The following is a 17659-nucleotide window of genomic DNA, read 5'->3' as shown; positions in this document are numbered from 1 at the left end:
GAAAAACAGGCAGAAAATGACATAATTAACTTTTTCATAACTCCTGAAAACAGTATTTTTACTGCAACCAAGTAAGTGCTGACTCAAGAAAAAAGTAATTTAAAACTGATAGAAAAGTTTTGTGGCACTTTTACTTTCCCTTATCCCTCTCCCTCCATGAAATGTCAGTGAGCAGTCTTAAAATGTTCACAGCTTGTGTTCTCAGTATGAGACCCTGGTCCGTGGATTCAGAGGAAGCATAGTGGACATTTTCCCAAATCATTCTGTGTGTCTGTTCTAATCTATCTGGGAGCTACTTGAAGGACTGAGACAAGGCATTCATCTCTGTTTTTCCTAACTCAGAACTCAGACTGGAAAAGCAGTGGGAATTTTTCAAAAAATACCATAAATCAAACTACCAGCCCACAAATGCCTATGGTAAAAGATTAAAGTCAAAACATAAAATAAACTAGCTAAGCCCCAGAGTGAAAACAGGAAATTTTCTTCAGAAAACTAGGACATTTAAAAGAAATCAAGTGTATGGGAGAATTTAGAAAGCCATGTGCATGTCCATGGCAAGACATATACTCAGAAAATCCTAAACTATCATATTGAACTGTAGGCTCAGTGCAAACCTGGGTAAGTGTTGAAAAAGTGCTGCAGCACAAATCTAATCTGTAAAGACTGAAAAACGTATATTGTTTCTTTGGTTTTTTGTATCACTCCTGACATTCAAGGAAATTTGTCAAATCACTGGATGAACAAAGCTAAAGAACACAGATTTTAATGACTACATACAACAAGAATCACTCTGCTTGCAAATATATTTGGGGACAGTCACTAAATGAATAGACAACTACCACCTTCAATTTTGTTTTCACACACAGAAAACTCTGGGGAAGAGTCTTATATATACAGCTACCACATTATAATATTGAGTCTATGGAGCAGAAAAAAAATAATGAACAAAACTAAGCAGACCCTAAGGGACTTACAGAACACCATCGAGTGTAAACAAATGCATTATATGAGTCCCAGAAGGAGATAAGAAACAGACAGAAAGAGTATTTGAATGAACTATGGTCAAATCTTCCCATATATGGTGAAAGACATGAACCTACAAAACTAAGAAGGTAAACGAATTTCAAGTAGAATATCTCAAAAATACTAATACTAAGACACATTATCATCAAACTGAGAAAGCCAAAGGGGAAGAGAATCTTAAAGGAGATTATTATGTACAAGATCTAAAGAGATAATAAACTCTTCACAGAGAAAACATCCTCAATAAGATTAACAACAACTTTTCGTCAGAACCATGGAGGTCAGAAGACAGCAGGATGACATGTTTAAAGTGTTAAAGGAAAAAATGTCAACTAATTTTATATTTGATGAAATTTTCCTTCCAAAAGTGAGGGAGAAATAAATATTTCCAAACTAACAAAGGTGAAAATGTTCATTACCACTAAGACAGCTCTATGAAAATATCTAAGGGATTCCTTCAGGTTGAAATGCAGAGACACTAGACAGTAATTCAATGCTGTGTGAGAAAAGAAAGATTTCTGGTAAAGATAAATGTGCAGGCCAATAAAAGAGCTGGTATTTTATTTTTGGCTAACAACTCCACTTTTTATTTTCTACTGGATATAAAAACAAATGTAAAAAATTTTAAATCTATGCTATTGGCAACATAGAAAGATTTATCTTGTGACAGTAGCAACATAAGGAGAAATAACAAAGCCATATAAGAGCAGAGGTTTTGCATGCTATTGAAGTAAAAGTCATACGAATTCAAACTAGATTGTTAATTTTAATGCCTGCGGTGACCACAAAGAAAGTTATTTGGATATCTTAAAATAAAAAAGCAAAGAGATCAAAATCCAAAATGATCACAAAAAAATCAACAGGACAAAATATAAGACAGTAATGGAAGAAATGAAGAACAAAACATGGCATTAGACATACAGAAAATAAATTTTTTCAAAGGAAGAACTAAGTTATTCTCAGTAAATGAGTGAAGAAACTCTCCAATCCAAATGCAGAAATTGAAAGATAGGTTAAAAAACATGATGTGAATTGATGCTATTTACAGGAGACTCACTATCGATCCACAAACACAAATAGACAGTGAATGAAAGGGTAGAAAATATACTCTGGGCAAATTGTTATCAAAAGAGAGCTAGTATCAGAAAAAATATACTTTTTAAAGATTTTATTTTTTTCCTTTTTCTCCCCAAAGCCCCCTGGTACCTAGTTGTATATTCTTAGTTGTGGGTCCTTCTAGTTGTGGCATGGGTGATGCCACTTCAGCATGGCTTGATGAGCTGTGCCATGTTTGTGCCCAGGATCTGAACCAGCAAAACCCTTGGCTGCTACAGTGGAGTATGTGAACTTAACCACTAGGCCACAGGGCCAGCCCCCAGAAAAAAATACATTTTAAAATTGGAATGATACAGAGAAGATTAACACGGCCCCTGTGCAAGGATGACTTCTAAATTTGTGAAGACTTCCATGTTTTCACTTCCCAAAATTGGAGAAGGAGCTGCAATTACATGTAAATGAAGACAATAGAACTACTAATTACATCAATGTAAAAAGACCTTCTCCAAGGCATATATTAGTAAAGCTGTCAAAAGTCAATGACAAAGAAAAAATATTAAGTGTATCCAGGCAAAAGAAAATAACCTACAAACGAACTCCTATCAGACTTTCATTGGATTTCCCAGCAGAAAACTTACAGGCTAAGAGAGTGGAGTGATCTATTAAAAATTCTGAAAGATAAAAACTTTCAGCCAAGAATACTATACCCAGTGAAAATATCCTTCAGATATGATGGAGAAATAAAAACTTTCCCAGATAAACAAAAGCTGAGGGGTGTTCATCACCATGAGATCTCCCATAAAAGATTTGATTAAGATGGCCTTCACACCTGAAAACATAAAGGAAGAAATTGTTTATGAAGCCTTCAGCAAGGAGATAAATAGGCGGACAAAACAATAAAGTTACAACTCTGTACCAGAACAGATTAGCAAACAAGACAGAAAACAACAAGTGCTGGAGAGGATGTGGAGAGAAGGGAACCCTGGTACAGTGCCGGTGGAAGTGAAAACTGGTGCAGTCACTATGGAAAACAGTATAGAGTTTCCTCATAAAATTAATAATAGATCTAAGACATGATCCAGCTATTCCACAGCTTGGTATTTATCCAAAGAACTTGAAAACACAAATGCATAAAGATACATATGCCCTTATGTTCATCACAGCCTTATTCACAATAGCCAAGACTTGGAAGCAACCTAGGTGCTCGTGAATGGATGAAGGGATATAGAAGATCTGGTGTATATACACAATGGTATACTACTCAGCCGTAAGAAATGATGAAATCCAGCCATTTGTGGCAACATGGATGGACCTTGAGGGTATTATGCTAAACGAAATAAGTCAGAGGGAGAAAGGAAATATCATATGATCTCATACATAACTAGAAGATGAAAGCAATGACAAACAAACATATAACAACAGAGATTGGATTGGTGGTTACCAGAGGGGAAGGGGGAGAGAGGAAGGCAAAAGGAGAGGTTAGGCACACATGTGTGGTGATGCATTGTAATTAGTCTTTGGGTGGTGAACATACAGAATTCAAAATATATTACAATGTACACCTGAAAGTTATATAATGTTATAACCCAATGCTACTGCAATAAAAAATAAAGAAACAGAAAGAAACAGAAAGAGAAAAGAACAGATTAGTAAATAATTGTAACTCTAAAGATAAAGGGAAGGAAAACATCAAAAATAAATATCGTCACTTCATTTTAACCACAAATTCACAACACATAATGGAAGAATTTGTGACAACAGCAACAACTTAGAAAAGGAAGAGAAAAAGGGCCAAAACTTACTTAGACTAAAGGAATAAGAGGCCATCAGACAATGGACTATACCATCTATGGTTTTTATAAAAACCTCACAGTAACCACTAAACAAAAAATCAGAACAGAGACACAAATGATAAATGAAGAGGAAACTGAGAAATCTATCCTAGAGGGCCACCAAACTGAACTGACAATCTGAAATACATGGGACAAGAAACAAGAGAAATGCAAAACAACTGGGAAAAAAAAGACAAGATGGCAGAATTAAGCCCTCACATATCAATAATCACTCTAAATGTTAATGGATTGAATTCCACAATCAAAAGACACAGAGTGACTGGATAGATTAACAAACAAGACCTAACGATTTGTGCCCTCCAGGAAACACATCTCAGTTCTAAATACAAAAACAGGCTTAGAGTGAATGGATGGAAGACAATACCCCAAGCTAATGGCAAATAAAAGAAAGGAAGTATTGCCATACTTATATTAGACAAAGTAGACTTCAACATAAAAATGACAAAGAGAGACAAAGAAGTGCAGTATGTAATGATGAAAAGGACACTCCACCAAGAGGAAATAACACTTATAATTATATATGCGCCTAACACAGAAGCAATTAAGTACATAAAGTGACTATTAATTGACCTAAAAGTAGACATTAACAGCAACACAATAATATAAGGGGACTGAGCACACCATTGTCATCAATGGATAGATCAACTGGACAGAAGTCAACAAGGGACTAGTGGAAATAAGTGAAAAACTAGAGCAGATAGACTTAATAGATATATACAGAACACTGTATCCAAAATCAGCAGAATACACATTCTTCTCAAGTAGAAATGGAACATTCTCAAAGATGCACCATATGCTGGGAAACAAGGCAACCTCAATAAATTTAAGAAGACAGAAATCATATCAAGCATCTTTTCCAACCATAATGCTATGAAACTAGAAATCAACTACAAGCAAAAAGCTGGGAAAGTGACCAACATGTGGAGACTAAATAACAAGCAACTGAACAACCAATGGATCATTGAAGAAATTAAAGGAGAAATAAATATCTACAGACAAATGAAAATGAAAATACACCATACCAACTCAAATGAGATGCAGCAAAAGCAATCCTAAGAGGGAAATTCATAGCAATACTGGCCCATCTTAAGAAACAAGAAAAATCTCAAATAAGCAATCTTAAACTAATCCTAACAGAACTATAAAATGAAAAACAAAGCTCAAAGTCAGCAGAAGGGGAAAATAATAAAAGATTAGAGTAGAACTAAATGAAACTGAAATTTAAAAAAAAAAAACAGAAGAACCAGAAGGACCTACAACTAGAATATACAACTATGTATTGGGGGGCTTTGGGGAGTAGAAAGAAGAAAAGAAAAAGAAAATATGATTGGCAACAGATGTTAGCTCAGGTGCCAATCTTTAAAAAAAAAAAAGAACTAAAAAAAAGACCCATTAGAAAGGATCAACGAAATTAAGAGCTGATTCTTTGAGAAGATAAACAAAACTGACAAACCCTTAGCCTAAAAAGTCTCAAGGAAAAAAGGAAAAAGCCTCAAATAAATAAAATTAGAAATGAAAGAGGAGAAATCACAACAGATACCACAGAAATACAAAGGATTATAAGAGAACACAATGAAAAACAATGGCAACAAATTGGACAATCTAGAATAAGCAGATAAATTCTTAGACTCATACAACCTCCAAAAACTGAACCAAGAAGAAATAGAGAATCTGAATAGACCAATCACAAGTAAAGAGATTAAAACAGTAATCAAAAACCTCCCAAAAAATAAACGTCAAGGACCAGATGGCTTCTCTTAACAATTCTACCAAAAATTCAAAGAAGATTTAATACCCATCATTCCAAACTATTCTGAAACATTGAAGAGGACTGGATCCTTCTTAACTCATTCAAAAGGGCCAAAATTGCATTGATACCAAAACCAGACAAGGAAAATACAAAGAGTGAAAATTACAGACCACTATTGCTGATGAACGCAGATGCAAAAGTCCTCAACAAAACATAAGCAAATGGAATACAACAATACATTTGATGGATCGTGTTCCTTGATCAAGTGGGATCAATTCCAAGGATGCATAGATAGTTTGAATATCCTCAAACTGAACAATGTGATACACCACATTAACTAAATAAAGAACAGAAATCACATTATCATCTTAATAGAGGGAGAGAAATCATTTGACCAACAATGATAAAAACCCTCAATAAAATGGGTATACAAGAAAGTTACTTCAACATAATAAAGGCCATATGTGACAAACCCAAGCCAACTTCATACTCAATGGTGAAAAACTGAAAGCTATTGCTCTGAGAGCAGGAACAAGACAAGGATGCTCATTTTCACCAGTCTTATTCAACGTAGTATTGGAAGTTTTAGCCAGAGCAATCAGGCAAGAAAAAGAAAGAAAAGGGATCTAAATAGGAAAGGAAGAAGTAAACGCATCGCTATTTGTGGATGACATGATTCCATATATAGAAAACCCTAAAGTATCCACCAAAAACCTCTTAGGAAGAATAAGCAAATACAGTAAATTTGCAGGTACAAAATCAACATACAAAACTCAGTTGCATTTCTATACACTAACAATGAAGCAGCAGAAAGACAAATAAAGAATACAATCATATTTACAATCACAACAAAAAGAATAAGACACCGAGTAATAAATATAACCAAGCTGGTGAAAGACCTATCAACTGAAAATGATAAGACACTCTTGAAAAAAATCGAAGAAGTCAGAAACAAATGGAAAGATATTCTATGGTCATGGTTTGGAAGAACATAGTTAATATGTCCATTTTACCTAAAGAAAGCCACAGATTAAATGCAATCCCAATCAGAATACCAATGACATTCTTCATGGAAATAGAACAAAGAATCCTAAAATTTATATGGAAAACAAAAGACCCCAAACAGCCATAGCAATTGTGAGAATAAACACAAAGCTGGAGGTATCACACTGCCTTACTTCAAAATATACTACAAAGCTATAGTAATCACAAAAGCATGGTACTGGCACAAAAACAGACACATAGATCAAAGGAACAGAATTGAGAGCCAAGAAATAAAACTGCACATCTATGGACAGCTAGTATTTGACACAGGAGTTAAGAGTATTCGATGGAGAAAGGAAAGTCTCTTTATTAAATAGTGTTGGGAAAATTGGACAGCCATGTACAAAATAATGAAAGTTCACCATTATTTTACACCACACACAAAAATTAACCTAAATGGTGTAGAGATATGAATGTAAGACCTGAAACCACAAAATTACTAGAAAAAAGTATAGGCAGTAAACTCTTTGACATCTGTCTTAGCAGTATCTTTTTGAATACCAGGCCTACTCAAGCAACAGAAACAGAAGAAAAATAAACAACTGGGGCTACATCAGACTTAAAAGCTTCTGCAAGGCAAAAAAATCATCAACAAAAATGAAAGGACAACCCACCAACGGGGAGATCATATTTGCAAATTATATATCCAACAAGGGGTTAATTTCCAACATACATAAAGAGCTCATACAACTGAACAAAAACAAATTGAATAACCCTATTAAAAAATGGGCAGAGGATATGAACAGACATTTTCCAAAGAAGATACACAGATGGCCAAGTGGCAAATGAAAAAATGTTCAACGCCACTAATTACTAGGAAAATGCAAATCAAAACTGCAATGAGATATCACCTCACACCCATCAGAATGGCTAAAATTAAGAATACAAGAAATAACAAGTGTTGGAGAGGACGTGGAGAAAAGGGAACCCTCATATACTGATGGTGGGAATGCAGACTGGTGCAGCCACTATGGAAAACACTATACAGATTTCTCAAAAAATTAAGAATAGAAATACTATACAATCCAGCTATCCTGCTACTGGGTATTTATCCAAAGAAAATGAAATAAACAATTCAAAATGATATATGCACCCCTATGTTCATTGCAGCATTATTCACAATAGCCGAGACATGGAATCAACCCAAGAGCCTATCAATGAATGAATAAAGATCTGGTGCATATATATACCATGCAATACTACTCAGCCATAAAAAGGACAAAATTGTGCCATTTGCAACAACATGGATGGAACTTGAGGGCATTATTTTGAGTGAAATAAGTCAGACAGAGAAAGGCAAATACCATATGATCTCACCCATACGTGGAAGATAAACAAACACATAGATAAGAATAGATTCCTGGTTATCATAAGAGAAGGGGTGGGAGGAGGGTGAAAGGGGTAAAAAGTCACATACATAGGGTGACAGATAAAAACTGTACCATTGGTGGTGAACATGATGCAGTCTGTACAGAAACTGAAGTATAGTGATGTGCACCTGAAATTTACATAATATTGCAAGCCAATATAACCCCAATAAAATAATAAAAAGAGAAAAAGAAGCCTAGATTTCATTAACAAAGGAGTGTATGTACATATGTGCAAAGCATGTAAAATGGAGGTGAACATTGAATGCTGTACACATGGACTCACAGCATCAGGGATTAGCCATCGTGAATTTCTTCTGCAATCTTGGTCTTTAAGGATTTTCAGTGTCCAGGGATCAGAACGACAACTAAAAATACTTGTTTAATGAGGAGCTTTGGATTTTGATTCCCCGAGGATATAGAGACTGTAAAGATTCAGCCTGTGAAAACCTCATCATACAAGAGCTCTTTCCTGATCAGGAAGAAACACACCTGAGGCTACATCCAGAGATGATCCTTCTTGGCCAGGAGCCCATTGCCTAACTTGGTCTCCCTATCCTTCTTGAAGACATATCTTCTGTCGTCAATATCCAGGTGACATATCAAGCATCATTCCACAGTGATGCCAGTCAGGTACTTAAAGTCCCTTAGCTAATGCTTTGGTAAGGAGAACAGGTGTTTTACCACAAATATATCTATAGGAAGCAATGAGAATACATGCACGAAATGATTAGATCCAAATGTCCATTGGACTTCAACCTGTCTTCTTGTTGACAAGTTCCCATGTATGTTTGTACCAATACTCAGCCAGTTCTCAATCTGCTAGTTTCCCAATTTCTGTACAAAGTGGAGTAATCCTTTATCCTCCAGAGCAGATATCTGCCCCTTCTCAAACATGATGACTGTTAGAAATTTTCCTGACATTTACTGGAATTCTTGTGTGGTCACGGGAAATGGATTTGATCAGATTTTCCTTTATTTCTATTTCCTGGGTCTGTGGAGACACAGAAAGACTTACCTGGATGCCTTCCTAGCACACCTGTTCCCAGTGCAGCTGTCCTGTCCCTGCCCAAGGTCACACGGCTGCGAGGGGCAGGGGAGGGCCTGGACCCCAGGCTGTAGTGAGCAGGGCCAGTGGCACTTACCTGGACCACGGGAGGGCGTGGCTCCAGAGCCTTCTGCTCCTCCCCGAGGACCTCATCCAGTTCCGCCTAGGGACACACAGTGGGCGGGGGCCTGGGGGTGAGGACCCGCTGGACAGGACAGCCACAGGAGGGGGCCCCCCACCCGACCCAGGGCGCTCACCAGCAGGTCGTCATCAGCCTCCACGTCCTCCTCGTCCGTGCCCTCCTCCTCCTCATCCGGGTCTCTCATGCACAGGCTGGCCATCTTCTCAATGGCCTCCATGGGCAGGGGACCTGGCAGCAGGGGAAGCCCAGCTGGACCAGCATCCTTCAAGAGTCCCCGGCCTCCAGTCCCCATCACCCATAGCCCCCAAGAACAGGGTATCGGGGAGCGGGGTGGCAGGTGCCTCCCTGGCCGTGCATGGCACCCTGCTGCCCTCGGGCCGCATGTGTGATCTGGTCCCTGCCGGCCTCGCCCGCCCACCTCCTCCTCGTCAAGCCTGAGCCGAGCCTGACCGCAGCCTTCCCACCGCGGACGCCAAGCAAGTCACGTCCTCTCTGGGCCTCAATCTCCCGCTCTGTTCCATGGGGACAACAACAGTTTCTCCCTCACTAGGAGACTTGGGGACTAAAGGTAAATGAAGCTCCTGGAACAGCACATGGTCAGCACTTTGTTATTCGAGATCTTCTTGTTATTCAGGGTCGTTATGGCATATAAAGTTGTCGCAAACACCGAATTAGCGGATGCTGAACCATGGCTCCTGGAGGAAATACGGGGTTAGGTTTCTGTGAGCCTCTGGTCACAGTATGTTCACCAACCGGTCAATACAAGACCCTGTTTTATGCGTGTTTCTAAGGAAAGACACCTTATTTCCTACATTTGCTGAGTGTTAACAGTGAACTCAAGGCTGACGGCCCCGTCACTCATGCCTGAATGAAGCTCACCCCACGTGGAATTTCTCCACAGGGGACGTCAGAGCCTTCTTGTGCTGAGGGACACAAGACAGCACTCAGCACTATGTTTCAGGGCCATTTTGAAGAGCAAAATCACCAACAAAAAGCACCAAAATGAGAAAAATGCGGCACTAAACAGACTGAGAAAAGGACGCTTGCTTACAAAACGCGATGAGATAAGACAGAGCTCTGCCTCGCCTGGGGATGGCGTTGGGAGATTATCTTTCTGTGGCTCAGTACACGCCTGTGAATGACTGTAAAAGTCCCACAAAAAGTGATTTTGGTGTTCCAAAGAAACTGTAGCTAGTAGGTAAATTCACAAGTACGGAATTCACAAATAATGATGATTGACTGTATTAGCTAAAAAGTGTAAAGACTCCGTTTACCCTCTGAGCTCCAGCCCCACTCGGCCACTGCAGAGTCCACTGGCCCTGCCATCTCCCCTGGGGCCTTTGCACGTGCTGTGACCCCTCCCCAACTCTCCACCTGGCCCTCCCCATGGTGGGTGCCTCCTCCGGGAACCCATCCTCTCCCATCACTCTGTGCCCTGTCCCAGCGCTGAGCACGGGACAGCAAGCTGGAGGACCAGCTGGGCCCTGTGTGAAAGGCTTTATGAACACCAGGAGGTTGACTCCTGTGATGTAGGAGTGGTCATGATTCCCATCTTACAGGTGGGGAAACCGAAGCCCACACAGGTACTGGGACTCATCCGGTGACACAACCAGTAAGTGGCAGAGCTGGGATTCGAACCCTCCCTCTGGGTCCAGAGTTGATCGCTTAACCTCTTCCCCAGACTGGGGGTAATCACCATCTATTTTATACAAGAAGAGATAGTATCATAAAAATTATGTGTATGATCGTCCCTCACTTATTCCAGAATTAACAAATGTTGACATTCTGCTATATCTGCTTCAGGTCTTCTTTATAAACTAACAAAATAATATGCATATAGAAGCCATCTCTTTTGTATTCTCCTCAGTTATCATTCTCCCCTTCCTAGAGACAACATCATCCAGAGTGTGATGGTATCCCCCATGCATATCTGTTGTATGAATATTCATAATCGATATTAGGATGAAAAGAATTAACCATAATACTTATCAGTTAGGGAATGGGGAAATAAAGCATGATGTAACAATATAGTAGAATACTCTCCAGTAATTAAAATTAATAAAGCAAAATTAAATATTTCAACAATAAAGAAAAGATCAATCACATAAAAATGCCAAATGTAAATTGCATGTATTATGTAGTTCGGTTTATATAAAACTTTCAAAATTCAAAACAACACAACTATGCAGGGCACAATAATACTAATTATAGTAAAAATTGCAGGAGAATAATATCTGCGAAGTTCTTGTAGTGGTTCCTCTGGGGAAGGGAAAGAATCAAGATTGTTCAGATACATGATGTGGGGGCTTCATATGTACCTGTATTGTTTATGTCAATAAAAACACCTAGAATGAAGATGGTGAAGTGTGCACAGTTTATACTGTTGATTGGCAGATACCCAGTCCTTCATTGTTATCTCTGTATTTTTTTTATTTGAATAATCCATAATAAAAATAAACCTGGGTAGGTTTTTATTATGAATTATTACTTGTGAAGGTTCGGAATATATTTAAAAATTTCCAATGATGTACACTTTATTTCATTTGAAAATATTTCTCTTAGAGTTCTTCATTGTTTTTAGTCATAAGTATATCTAATTTATTTTATTATTTAATTCATTTAACTGCTATATTTTTCATTATGTGTCCATTTCAAAAGAATATTGATATCATTGATGTTTCCTTCATTCCTTTTCTACATGATAAAGGTTCCCAGCCAGAGTTTCAACTCATAAACATTTCCCTGAAAATTTCAGTTATCGTCTAGGGATGTTCTCTCTTATTTTCTTTCCTCAACTTGTCCTACCCCATTGCTTTCTTCTGAGGAGTGAAATGTGCCAGGAGTTGTTATTCATGGCATTAAAAAATAACACAATAGGAAATGTCACTACAAGGGTCCCATATGCTAAGTGCTCTGTTGGATGTTTTTGCTCCATTCATTTCTCACCATTGCAACATATTATATGATAGTTTCCATTATACAAATGAGGACATCAGGTTTCTGTACAGGTGAATATTTTCCCCCCTTCACTAAGAAAGTGCTGGTCTGGATTAAATTCAGGGTTTGAGTCTAAGTAATATACGAAGTGATAAAGACTGTCCTGGCCTTTTCCGTCTCCCCCAGGTCGTGGAGACCCACTGCTCTACAGGGACACTCTTGTTAAAATACGTGATTATTTTATGAGTATCATATAAGTCTGTCTTATCTTGTAATTCTCTGTCTTTCAAGGGCCAAAAATTTCTGCTAGTTTCATCTATTTCTAGAAGCCTGTGTGTTTCATTCTTTCTCTCATTTAGCTGTTTCTTTTTTTTTTTTAATGATATGCCATCTACCACTTAGGTGATTTCCCTTAGGTTGGGTCAGAGAATGTCATGGGCGTTTGCCCAGCTTCTCTTAGAATTAATTGTTAATGGAGGTAATTAGCTCCATGGGGGAGTCTTATGAGATTCAAATTTATAGGTAACAGAGCATATACTTGGATGGATGCCACACACCTGCCACACAATACATCCTGAGTAGAGGTGGACATATCTTGTGTTGGGACGTGAAAAGATTGTGGTCATTTTTCAGGATGAAGTATTACAATTTTAAGGAGTAATTATGAAATCTGAGTGTTGGTTTAGGAGTTCTAATTCTGCATCACCAAAAGACATTAGCAATGATTGGTCAAGAGAGTCACCTCAGACTTCAGATGATCTGATTTCAGACATAGTCTTTGCCATGAGCTACCATGTACTTCTTATCCATGACGTTACCTCATCTTACCTAAGTTTCCCATGAATAAATGACTGATAGTATGATCCAACCCATTTATAATTTGACAAGCACTTCTGATGTTTCTGAGGCATGCCAAATTGGGAACCATCTCTACAAGATTTATAACTTCATTCTTGTCTTTGTGTTTGTTTGAAGGCAAGGAAGATTTTTGAAGGAAACATCATACCTTATTCTTTATTTCAGTCTCAGCACTTGGCACAAGGTGGAAAACAGAGTTGGTGATCAATAAATATTTGATGCAAGAAAGGGAGTGGAGGGAAGAGGAAGAGTTAGAGATGATGATGGAGGGAAAAATTAGCAGTGGGAAAGATTTATATATTTTCTTGGGTTCTCAACATACATCGTTTTTTATTTTTATTTAAGCACTAGATCAGAGGCTTTAGCATATATTAAACTCATCTGGAGGGCTGATTAAAACAGACTGCTGGTCCTCACCCCAGAGTTTATCAGCAGTAAGTCTGGAGTGATGCCATGATTATTCATTTCTAACCAGTTCCCAGTTGATGTTTCTGCTATTTATCCAGGGACCATTCATTGTATTTTCTTTTCATTCCATCTTTCCATCAGATTCATCAACAATGTGGAACCCAGAAATCACACAGATGTTCCAAAACTTCTCCTACTGGGATTGACAGATGATCCAGAACTACAGCCTCTCCTCTTCTGCCTGTTCTTGTCCATGTACCTGGTCACCGTCCTCGGAAACCTGTTCATCTTTCTGGCTGTCATCTCTGACTCCCACCTCCACACTCCCATGTACTTTTTTCCCACCAATCTGTCCTTTACTGACATCTGTATAAGCACAACTACAATCCCAAAGATGCTGCTGAAGATACAAGCACAGAATCAGGGCATCACTTATATAGGCCTTCTCACCCAGATTGGTTGTGTCCTGGGTTTTGGTGGATTTGAAAATTTTCTTCTTACAGCAATGGCCTACAATCGCTATGTGGCCATTTGTCATCCCTTGAGGTACACGGTCACCATGAACCCCCAACTCTGTGCTCTGCTGATTCTGCTCTCTCTGTTCCTTAGCACTGTGGTTGCCTTGCTCCACAGTCTGATGGTGTTGCAGCTGTCCTTCTGCAAGGACCTGGAAACCCCTCACTTCTTCTGTGAACTTGCTCAGGTCCTCAAGCTCGCCTGTTCTGATACACTCATCAATAACATCCTGGTATATTTTGTGGGTGGTCTATTTGGTGGTATTCCTCTCTTTGGGATCATTTTCTCTTATACTCAAATTGTCTCCTCTGTTTTGAGAATGCTGTCAGCAGGCAGAAAGCTTAAAGCTTTTTCCACCTGTGGGTCTCACCTCTCAGTTGTTTCCTTGTTCTACGGGACCGTTTTTGGAGTGTACTTTAGTTCTGTAGTGACTGAGTCTTCCAGGAAGACTGCAGTGGCTTCAGTGATGTACATTGTAGTTCCTCAAATGATGAATCCCTTCATCTACAGCCTGAGGAACAGGGACATGAAAGGAGCCTTGAGGAAACTCATCAGTGGGATACCTTCTTTTCTGATATTGTGCCATCTACTTAGGGCTAGGGTTTCCAGAGCGAAGCAAAGTGATAAGAATCCTTGGTGAACTATAAGGCATGTTTCTTTCATCACCAACTTCTTCTAAAATGGCTAGACAACATAATGGCCAAGTTATTTTTAACTTGTGGTTGAAACTTGTCTTTACTTTTTGTCTAGATCTATAGTGTTTGACACATGATTTCAGTTCTCCAAACTCAATTTCTTTGCTCAGGTTCTAAAGAGGCAGAGCCTGAGGCAAGAGTTCTACTTTTAGTGATTTTTTTTAACTTTTTATTAAGATTATGATAGTTTACAACCTTGTGGAATTTCAGTTGTACATTATTGTCAGTCATGTTGTAGGTACACCACTTCACCCTTTGTGCCCTCCCCCAACCCTCCTTTCCTCTGGAAACCACCAATCAGTTCTCTTTGCCTATATGTTTGACTTCCACCTATGAGTGGAGTCATACAGAGTTCGTCTTTCTCTATCTGGCTTATTAGTGATTTTTTTTTTGATCGCTCAAAAGAAGGAAAGTTGCAGAAGGTGAGCTGGACAAGGAAGGTTGTGAAGCAAGGCTGTGGTCATTTCTAGAGACTAGCTTCCACCTGATCCCATGATAGCACTGCGTCACTTGCACCCTGGAATTAGTCCTACAGTGGAGCAAGGGAGCTGGCCTTTTACACATCTATTTAGTGATTAATTAGATTGTTCACTGGTAAATCATATCCTTATGAGGAACAATAGCATCTACTATACTCAGTTTCATTATTTATGAAATTTGCATAATTAGATTATCTCAGTGGTTTGAGATAATTTGAGATATTTGAATTTCGTCAGTGAGGAAGCCTTCAGTTCTAATAAGAAAAGGAATCTGTAACTCTAATATGCCCAAACAATAAAGAGAGTTATCTTTCACTATAAGGACTTTAGAGGTAAGGGATGGATAGAAACAGGTGAATAGGGATTAATTCAATCCTCCATGTGTTGTCTTGTCTTAGGACTGGATCTCCTCAGAGTCACAAAGTGGTGGCACCATATGGAGATGCCATATGTGTACATGACTCTCAGGTACCAAACTCTGACTGTCCTTTGAGTCAGATGACTATAAATTTTCCATGGTGTCAACCAGAAGATATCTCTTTAGCAGGTGAATAATGGCCGTTAACACAATTTGTCCCTATCCCATTTCCACTAACTTATTAGTATCATATGATGAAAGGGTAAATGTTACTTAGTTGGAATTAGGGTCTTTGTAGAGGATGACCTTATGTCAGATTATTTGCTTAGTCCCTAATTATGATCACATGCATCTTTATAAGACAGACAGAAGTGGAAATGACACAGAGAAAAGGAGGAGGCAATGTAACCATGGTGACAGTAATTGAATTAATGCAGCCAGTATTTGATTTTCAGTGTTTGATCATCTTTTCCCATCTTTATTGATATATAATTGACATATAAAATTGTGTAATATTAAGGCATACAATGTATTGATTTGATACATGTATATATATTGCCAAATTATTAACACCATAACGTAGCTAAAACCTCCATCCTATTGTGTAGTTAGTACTTCTTTTTAGTGGTGAGAAGATTTAAGATCTACTCTCTTATCAATATTCAAGTATATAATACAGCCTTATTAGTTATAATCATCATGTGGCACATTAGATCCTCAGAACTTAATCTTGTAACTGGAAGTTTGTACACTTTGACCAATGTTTTCCCATTTCCTCCACCTCTGAGGTCCTGGTAACCACCATTCTACTCTGTTTCTATGAGTTTGACTTTTTTAGATTCCACATGCAAATGATGTCATACAGTGTTTATTTTTCCCTGTTTGACATTTCACTTAGCGTAATGCCTTCAAGTTTCATCCAAGTTGCCTCAAATGAAGGGATTTCCTTCTTTCCCATGGATATACAATAAGGTATTCAATGGAATAATATTGTATTATTCCTTTATCCATTCACGTGTTGACAGACACTTAGGTTGCTTTCATAACTTGGTTATTGTGAATAATGCTGCAATGAACATGAGAATGCAGCTATCTCTACAAGATTGTGATTTCAATTCCTTTGGATATAACACAGAAGTAAGGTTGCTGGATCACCTGGCACATTGTCATAAAGTGCCCAATGCCTCCTCTGTCCTCAATAAAATTTTCATATAGGTGAGGCATCAATTAGTACTATTTTTCTATGTGTTTTAGAACCATACCATTTTAGTTACTATAGCTCCATAATATTTTGATATTTGATAAGGCAAGTACTTCACTTTGTTCTTATTTGCCAAGTCAAATGATTTTCTTCCAATGCTCTGTCATATAAATTTTGAAATCAGCTTCTCAAGTACAATAAAATCCAAGATTTGCCTTAAATCTATAAAACTATTTGAGTAAAATTGACATCTCTATGATATTGTGGCTATCTGTCCAAAATTAGAATATTCTCTTTCCATCTTTTGGTCTTCTTTATTCTCCTTCAGTGAAATGTTATTTTCCCACAGTGTGCTTTCACAGGTTTTTCTTAGAACTCTTTCCAGGTTTTTATCTGATGTTTTGCTAAAAGTGTCTTTTACAAATTGAACTTTCTAAATGAATTTTGCTTTGGAAAGACATGTAATTGACATTTGTATAGTGTTTTGCTTCCAGCAACCTTACTACATTCTGTTGTTACTTTAATAAATTGTCTATATATTCTTTGGCATTTTTTTTACCTAGATGCTCTTATTATCTGTTGACAGTTATACATTTATTTGCTCTCAATATCTCAAACCTGCACTATCTCGTTTGATTGAAAGCAGTATTAGCATCTGCTATATATTGTTCTTGATTTTAAAGGGAATCTTTTAAGTATTTGACTATTGGGTATTTCATTTACTGTAGATTATTTCTGAAACACCCTTTCTGGAGTTAAAGTAGCTTCTTCTATTCTTACATCTCTATTTTTATCATCATGGAAGGATGTTGCATTTTATTCAAGTGCTTTTTCTTCATTTATTGAAAATAATCATGTTTTGCTCTTTACCCTGTAAGTGTGTAAAATCATATTCAGGAGTTCTGATACATACATTTATTTATT

The 17659-nt window shown here is 37.9% G+C and overlaps 2 pseudogenes; both read left to right on the top strand.

Annotated features, from left to right (window-relative positions):
* Positions 1–2403: 2403 nt before the first annotated feature.
* On the top strand, positions 2404–2498 carry LOC124225915 (uncharacterized; annotated as a pseudogene).
* Positions 2499–10669: 8171 nt separating this feature from the next.
* Positions 10670–14649, top strand: LOC124225674 (olfactory receptor 7G2-like; annotated as a pseudogene).
* The last annotated feature ends 3010 nt before the right edge of the window (positions 14650–17659 follow it).

Source organism: Equus quagga, chromosome 14 (genome assembly GCF_021613505.1).
Source record: "Equus quagga isolate Etosha38 chromosome 14, UCLA_HA_Equagga_1.0, whole genome shotgun sequence".
Classification (NCBI taxonomy): domain Eukaryota; kingdom Metazoa; phylum Chordata; class Mammalia; order Perissodactyla; family Equidae; genus Equus; species Equus quagga.
Note: the sequence above shows the minus strand (reverse complement) of the source record. Positions and strands in the feature narration are given on the sequence as shown.